Below are 9147 nucleotides of genomic sequence, written 5' to 3' on the forward strand. Positions count from 1 at the left end.
CATTCATACTGGCTGAATTTTCTGGTCGTCTCAGTGCTGTGTTTCCTGGCGCATTACCATCACCTGCAGATAAGGGGTAGCCTACAGTTAGAGTCCAAGTGCATTGGACGAACAAAAAGTTCTCATTAAAAATGGCACTGCCAGAAGTCAAAAACCTCTAAGGCCTTCATCAGTTAAATATGCAGACTGCATTCAGCACAAAAACACGAGATACAAAAGCAAACTCTTATTATGGTGTATCCTGAACCCCAAGAGTCTTGTGCAATCAGTTTCTGACATCAAATCTATGACTATGCTTTCATGTCTGTAATAAAATCCATTGTTTGAAAAGTGAAAAGGAAAATAGATCATTATGAGTGCTTACATTAAGTGCTTAAAGTCGACATGTGTGTGGACACGTGTTTGGAAAATTGCAAGTCATAAAAGTGTCAAACTGTTGCAATACACAGAGTACTTCTACTACATGAACAAATCTGTCTTTTGAAATAAGGAAGTAGAGAACTATAGGTTACTTACGTAACCCCAGTTCTCAGTAACATGAAGTGAGATGTCTCACTATGGGATGCGCCTCAACGCGTATGCAAACAGAAGCATCAATCTCATTATGCCAATCCTGATTGGCTGGTGATCTTGACGTCTACGTCAGGTAATCCACCCACCCTATAAGTAGCTTGCGCTACGATGCAGCGTCATTCAAAATAAGCACCTCTTCTCGCTTCGCCTTAGCAAGAAGGGCCGTCTGGTGAGACATCTCACTTCATGTTACTCTGAGAACTGGGGTTACGTAAGTAACCTATAATTCTCATTCATAACACTCCGTTCGATGTCTCACTATGGGATATTGAAACTCCCGTATTGCTAGACATGCTTATCTCGAAAATCACCAAAACAACCAGAACTTAACAGGTAGAACCCCGTCTCAACATGGGGCCCTGCACTGCGCGGGCCACACTTGGAGCAGAGACATCTAGCCTGTAAAAGCGGACAAAAGTGAGGACCAGCTCGCTGCTGCACAAATGCTGCTCTGCCAACTCCCTCCATGACTGGTTCTTCCGGTTTGTATCCCGGTAGGAGAAGAGGGTCTGGTCATACAAAACCTGGTGATTTGCTACGGCGATAATTAGTTTCTCCTCAATCTTTTTTTTAAATATAGAAATGAACGGCGGGATATCTCTCCCAGCTTAGACGCGGTTTGATTGGCTAGGGCTTGAGCTGTCAGATTTTCAGAAACGGGATTTGATTGGCTGGCGCTGGCTACTCCGGCGTCTCCGGCTGCAGAAGTTGAACATTGTTCAACTTCTGCAGCCGGAGACGGCGGAGACGGACCGCTATGCTACCCACAATTCAGTTCGGCAAAAAGCGAGGCAACGTGACGCAACCCCATTCAAAGTGAATGAGCAGACACGTTGGAAACCGTTTTTGAAGCTGTCGAAGCTGTAGTGTGGACGGGCCGTCACGCCGCTTACAGCCGGCCAACTAAAAGTTGTTTTCCGTTCACGTTGTAATTTTTAGACTCCTTCGCTTCTTTGCTTGTGAATCCAAAAGCTGCGAGGCATGGCTGTTTTCGTTTTGCCATATTTGTTATCACAAAGCCAGAATAAAAAAAATATCAATATGAACATTTCAAATACCGCGCCAGGCCGCCGGCATCGCCACCGTAACCATAGCAATGTAAGTAGCGTAAAGAATGCAGCGCCGCCACGTACAGATGGCAACACCCAGAAATATTCACAAATATAAAACAAATATTCAGAAACTGTAATGAACAATAACTATTATTTATTTCAAGAACTTTTATTTACAGAAACTCAACATTTCTAATCTGTGTGACACAAATATGCACGATTGTTTTGGGCTCCCCCTTTTTATCTCAAAGTCGGCCTTCAGGGGAGCTCCCTCCCCTAGCTCCCCCCCATTTCGAACAGTGGCGGCGGACGCCACCATGTCTTGATTGCTGGCCGGCGAATCAGCGGACATGAGGGGGTCCTGTCCCGACAAGCTAGCTTGGCGTGCTAGCCGTCGGCGGAGGCTCTTAATGGTGAAGCGGGCACAATGCCCGCACGAGCCGGGGTTGTCGATAGCCTCCTGGGCTTGTTCCAGCCCGAGGCAGGACGAGCAGACCTGGTGTGAGTCTGTGCCTGAGATCTTAAACCCGCAGCCGCATAGCCGAGCCTCCGAGTCCCTGACTCCTCTGGTGTGAGGGAGAGAAGGGTCCATCTTTGTTTGCCGGGGTGTCAGCGTGGAGTGGACACGATAGTAACAGGTACGTTACTGAGAAAAAAATCCACCCTTGTCGTTAATCCGAAAGGAAAAAGCGACGGTGTAGATTTTATGCTTTAAAGAATATTAACTGGTGTGTTAATACCTTTTGTTTTTATCTCGGTCTCCTCTGGTGTGAGAGAGAAAAGAGAACGTCCTCGCTACCGTGGTGTCGGTGTGGAGGGAAGAAAAGCTAGCAACAGGTATGTTACTAGCTTGAAGAAAAAATCAAACCTTACCGTAATTTCGAAAGAAAGAAACGGCGAGGCAGATTACAATATTAACTGGTGTGTTAATATTGTTCAGTCTTCTTGCAAAGCAAAAAAGTAACCGGCAAGCGCCCGTCGACCGAATGTTAGCTTTGGGTTCAGTCTGTGGACCGTTAAGCTAGCCCGGCTACTGATAATTCAAGATGTGCTCTGAAGCGAGAAGAGGTGTTTGAATGACGCTGCGACGTAGCGCAAGCTACTTATAGGGTGGGTGGATTTCCTGACGTAGACGTCAAGATCACCAGCCAATCAGGATTGGCATAATGAGATTGATGCTTCTGTTTGCATACGCGTTGAGGCGAATCCCAAAGTGAGACATCGAACGGAGTGTTATGAATGAGAACTAAGACAGAAGCATCTGATGCACACAGGGAAGGTTATTGAACTGTCACATGATGGGAACCTGATATCACTGCAAGTATTTCCCTTTGGGCAAAAAAAAAAATACAGAGCACACAATTCAGTTACTCTTTTCTATCAAAGCTGAAAAGTACCTTTATATTTCACTGCAGAAAAAGAATGGAGATCAGAGAAAAAAGGTCAGACCACAAGGTTTGACGTCAAGCTGTGCGCTGTATTTTTACTGTGGATGGATCATTTTTTTATTAATTTCGGAAAAGACAGCAGGTGTTAAAATTGGAAATACAATAAAAAAAACAGCATGATTGCCATTTTTATTGACATTTTTGTTGTGTGTTTGTTTGTCAGACAAACAAATCAGAGGAACAGTAAACACTTTAATTGTGTTTGTGGGTTGTAATGACACCTAATAATAAATGATTAAATCTTTTTACAAGAGCAGTGGTAAGAGTATTTTGATTGTATTGAAGTAAAATATCAACACAACATTTTGAAAATACACTGTGCAAACTTCTGTTCTTTATATTTCTATTTAAACAAACTGCATTTGCAAAAAAGCGGATTTGCATTTTTGTTAAAAATTACAAATGAATCTGGGTTTGCTTCTGTAGAATCTGTTAGGCAAAGGGTTCTCTTTAAATAGCGTCTAGGAACAACTTTGGGATATACTTCTCCGTTAAGCAAGAAGATGTATTTTATTTCAGTGGATTCATTCTAGACCTCCTGCGGTGAACTGGTGGCATGGAGACATCTCTAAAGTTTTTGAGCGTGTGAGTTCTGTCTTGAATGGGAATGAGGGTTTTCATGAGCTGTAGGCTATTTTTTTAAAACCATGTTCCACATTGCACTGAATACCCAGGGAGCATTGCACTGTGGCCTGGAATCCTTCCAGTGACCCTGTGAATTTGTTATGCGCTCTCCTGTGCATTTTACTGCTTTGCATCAGTAGTGTGCATTCCCTGAACTGAGTAATGTTTCAAACCTGTGAGATCGCTGTATGCTTTATTTCAGTTTAGTTTGTTGGTAACACTCTCTATAACACCCATAATGCATTTATTTTATTATAATTATAAGCACCCACACACATTCGTTATGATTTACAACAATAATCATAATACACTTTAAAGCATTTTATGTAGATTCATAGGGTCAAGTGTCATCATTCTTATATTTTCAGATTTTAGGTTTTTAAATTTCATTTTTCTTTTTCACTTCACTTTAGCAATCAATCACAACTTATAGTGAATTATAATCAGCTTTTAATTAATTTGATTGACCTGTACATTAGGAAGTTCATTATTTTATTTAAAGCACCAAATGACTGACCACTGACTAATAATCCAAATATAACTCTTTAAAATGGATTATAAAGCAATCTGCTTGTACCTATCATACTGTCTGGTGTGTATCCTATGACACTATTAATATATACACATACTGTATAATAATGGTACTAAGATGAAAGAATCCAACTTGAACTGGGCCACTCCCCACTTCCTGTCAAAAATTAGGCACATGATCAGAGTTACTCATGCAGATTCTTGCATACAGGTAAGCGTGCATGCACACCCAGATAAACACCCACACACTTGCACACAGGTACACTCCTGTCCCCTGCCTCACCCTGCGGAGCCTGATCTGTGTCTGGCTCCTAACCCGCATGCTCCTCTGTCTCGGCTGATTAGCGACACGGCTGAGGAAGGAGGAGGAGGAGGAGGAGACGACACCGACAGCGCTCTGCTTCTTCTTGGCCTGCATGTCTGGGCTATTTCCAGCCACCGCCTCCGTGTCCTCTGGATGCAGCCCAGAGCCAAACGAGAGAAAGCAGGGGATCCTGACTCCTATCTCCTCCAGGATCTGGATTGTGTCTTTAATGGCCCTGGAAAGATTCCTATAGAGGTGTTAAAATCAGAGTGGCTTTAGGAGACAACAAACCTGGTCGTGAACCCCATGGCTTTGTTTGAGATAAGACACTAATGGATTTTTCTTTTTGATCCAGTGCATAACAAAGGGGCATTGATGTTAAAGGATGTTGGGCATTGTGATGCTTTTGGCTGACACTGCATCTTCTTTGATCAACTTACATGACCTCTACTTGTATTTTCTTAGTGAATTTCAAATTGTACTTACTCTGCAAGTGTGCTCTGTTTTCCACACACTCACTCACAGTCACACAGGGTCACAAGAACGTCTAGGTCTACTCACCGTCCCCACCCATAGTTTCTCTGAATAACTGAACTGGCAACCGTCCAGTCACTACTGGCAGACTACATCATCCCTGTGTCGTTCAGACATGTTTCTGCTGCTGTCATTTCACAGGAAAACTGTGCAAAGGACATCTTATTCCAATTAAATATTTGTGTGTTGTTGGCTGGGTCTCATGGTAGCGTGAGTGGACTAAGCAGATGTTATTTTTACCAGTAGCCATATTTATGTAGAGGACTTAGAGTCCAGGATAGTCACAGGGGTCCTGACTTCTCTTAGTCTAAACCGCAACTCCAGAAATAAACCTTCAGAGACGTTAAATGCAGTCAAGCCCCTGATGACCTTATCTGAACCTGAACGTTTTAGAGTGCACTGAATGGGACACGTTTCTTCACATTTAAAAAAATAAATAAAATGGAGGATTTCTGATGCTTTGAAACATGACATATAATTGACATTGCCAGAGATCATCTAACTCTTCACTACTTAAAACACTTATTTTAGGAAGGAAGCTGATACTTGCTACGTATACTTGTTTCTGGTATTTTCATGGGTTTTGATTATATTAGAAAAATAGAAAAATACAACCTATCGGTCAATAATATCAAAGTTCTCGCTCATTTATTGTTCTTACAGAGAGGAGACAACAACGTGCCACTTCTGGTGTCTGTAATACTAACATGTGTATGCTGGAGCTGTAAGAGTTTTACAAAGGAGAATTTCTGGCACTTCTGAATAAAATGTCTTAGTTTTCAGCGTTCGTCTCCTGCTGGCTACCAGGACGTTCTGCTGACTGTAAGAAGTCTGTAATCAGTGTGACTGGATTGATTCAGTTCCAGCGCAGGGTGCCACGTGTTTGCGGCACAGCAACAGCACCCTGGTGTCAACACAATGACAGTGGGAGCTCTGTAGTTAACACAGCTTTCCTCACACACACATTCAACACATTCTCCATCATTACCACAATTGAGAATGTGGTTTCAGTGAAATGGGTTACACAGAATAACATACTGATACACTTAGCAGGAGACTGGTAATTGTCTATGTGTAATGTCTTGTGGGCTGTTTCTATTTCCTATACAGTAACCCCAGTTTGAAAAATACAGGAACAGGATTTCATCATACCTCATCTATTTTTACACTGCACATTATCCTGCTTGTTAAAGACAGATTTACTTTACAAGCAGAAAATCAAAGAAAGAGTACAGATCCATGACTCTGATCACTCATGTTTCTCCGTAGAGCATATCCAGCTAGCGGAGAACGTTCTCACAACTTTGGCTAACGTTACCTACAGGTTCTAATAATGTTTTAAAGAAACATTTTAATCTGATGTTCAAAGAACCTTTTGAGGACTTTTATTATTTAAAATAATGTTCCTATAAGGTTTAAGGTTAACTAAGACATAACGTTTTAACTGCAACATTCAGAGGATGTTTTGAGGATGTTATTAAGGCCTGAGATGACAGAACGTTTTTTTATAAAACATTCCTTTAATGTGAAATGTTAACAAAGGTGGAACGTTTTGCCTGCAACATTCTAAGGATGTGTTTTGGACGTTGTTGGGGTAACACATTAAAGATGTTCTTTATAAAACGTTCCCTCATAGTTACATGATAAAAAAGAACATTCTCCAAGCAACATTCTGAAAATTTTTGTTTTGTTTATTTGTAGCCTTTATTTAACCGAACATCCCATTGAGATCAACAATCTCTTTTTCAAAGGAGACCTGCAGCACATTGGTTACAGAAGGTCACAAAAGGTCACAGTGACTAGCCTTTTCCTGGCCTCAAGTGAGAAACAGGACTTGTTTCTGAAAAAGAAACCTAGCCTAACCCTCAGCTTTTTAAGCAGGTTATTGACATGAAGTTTAAAAGTAAGACAATCCTCAAGCCATATACCTAGGTATTTATAACAGGTAACCACTTCTAGTACTTGTCCTTGCATAGTAACAATATCCAAAGCAGTCTCTTGAGTCTTTTTTGCTTTTGAAAAAAGCATTACCTTGGTTTTCTCAACATTTAAAAGAAGCTTATGCTCAGCGAACTGAGTCTGAATAATGTTAAAAACAGCCTGTAATTTAACACCAGCCTCCTTAAATGAGGGACCTGCACAATACATCACGGTATCATCCGCATAAAAATGTAAAGTAGCTTCATCCACATTTTCACCTAAACTGTAATATATATGGAGAATAAAAGTGGACCTAAAACAGAATCTTGGGGAACACCATTAGCAATGTTCAACCACTCAGAAGTGAGCCCATCAAAGTGAACACATTGATAACCTTCTTAAGATGTTTTGGATAACCTTCTTAAGATGTGTTCGATAACCTTCTTAAGATGTTTTTGATAACATTGTTAGAACATTATGCCCTACTGTTCTTAAAACGTTTTCAGCGGGACGTTTTATTTTGGTTCCCAGAATGTTCGTCTGAAAGGTAGGATAACGTTCTCTAAAAACATTCTTAACATTTTTGGTGATAACTTTCTTAAGATGTATGAGCGCATTAAGACAATGAATAGGACGTATAAAAACGAATTTGCATGCCAATATTCACTCACATTCACTTATAATCACACTATGGTATGTAGGCCCACAGTATTCATAATATCAGAAAATATCAGAAATATAATCACACTTTTTCTGTCTCGTATGTACGTTCTAACTGTTGGATAAGCTATCTGGCCCTGTGTGGTTTGTGAGGGCTGCGTATAAACAGTGTCGCTGTTTATGCATATTGGATAAAAATCGTTATTGCACCCTTTAGGTCGGACCGACTGTCACTGCCCGTCCCTTAAACCCCTGTTAGTGTTTGTATGTGTTTGTTTCTACTGTGTGTCTCTCTCTCTGCCTGCTGGTCTGCTCTACGCGGCTGGGACAAATCTCCAATCAACCACACCTGCAACCTGCTCATCAGCCACACTATGAAAGCCTGCAGCCTGCACTCATTCCCTACCGGATTGTTGCCGTGAACGGTTTGTTGCGTGCCGCTCTAGCTTTTTGCCAGCATATTCTTTGACAACTTTGCCTGCATTTGCCTCACACTAATTTGTATGTCTCTCCCAGGAGGAATCCAAGGCCTTCCACACTCCCAAGACCAGCCAGGCCTCTCTACCCACCCTGGAACAACTGTTTCCCACTGTCACCATAACCAACCTCCACTCCCAGCTTCCCTTTTCTAATAAACAAATGTTACTTTCACCAGCTGAATCCGAGTCTGATTCCAGGTCCCCTCCAGTACATGTGACACCGACAGTGACTTGTACTAGCTGCTAGTCGCATTAAAAAAAGAAAAGAAAAGACTTCTGATAAATCGGAACGATAAAGCACGTTATCCTACTCTAAAATAATAACATTCTGGCAACATAAAAAAATCTAACTTGCGGCTGGAAACGTTTTAAGAATAGTAGGGCATAATGTTCTAACAATGATATCAAAAACATTTTTAAAAGGTTATTACCAAGCATTTTAAGAATGTTTTTAGAGAAAGTTATCCTACCTTTCAGAAGAACATTCTGGGAACAAAAATAAAACGTCCCGCTGAAAACGTTTTAAAGGTCCCATGTCATGGCCATTTCTATTGATCATAATTCCATTGTTGAGGTCTACTAAAATAGATTGATATTGTGCAATTTTCCAAAATCACATTGTTTTCTCATACAGTATCTCTGTATAGTATGTGTATTCACTCTCTGTCCTAAACGGCTTGTTGGAGCTCCTGCCCCCCCCATTACATTACATTACATTTAGCTGACGCTTTTATCCAAAGCGACTTACAATAAGTGCGCTCGACCAACAAAATACAAACTTGAAGAAAACAGAATCATATAAGTACATCAGGTTTCATAGAGCTAAAACATTTCAAGTGCTACTCAACTGGCTTTAGATAAGCCAGTCCTTTATTAGTATACCCCCTCCCTACGAGCCCAGTGGCCGACAGCGAAACACAGCGAAACCAGCCCGAAACCAGCCCGAAACCAGCCCGACACCTGCAGCCTGGCTAGGAGTTTGTGTGTGTACTCACACACCGACTCACAGCCTCGCCGCGTCC

General features: G+C 41.4%; 1 long non-coding RNA gene across 1 annotated transcript; it reads left to right on the forward strand.

The window, feature by feature from the left end:
* Positions 1–2264: 2264 nt before the first annotated feature.
* Positions 2265–8297, forward strand: LOC307028201. Its single transcript, XR_013804891.1, has 3 exons — positions 2265–2462; positions 4574–8071; positions 8163–8297. It is a non-coding gene; the product is annotated as an uncharacterized lncRNA (long non-coding RNA).
* Positions 8298–9147: the final 850 nt, after the last annotated feature.

The sequence above is a fragment of the Notothenia rossii genome (genome assembly GCF_949606895.1).
Source record: "Notothenia rossii genome assembly, chromosome: 1".
NCBI lineage: Eukaryota > Metazoa > Chordata > Actinopteri > Perciformes > Nototheniidae > Notothenia > Notothenia rossii.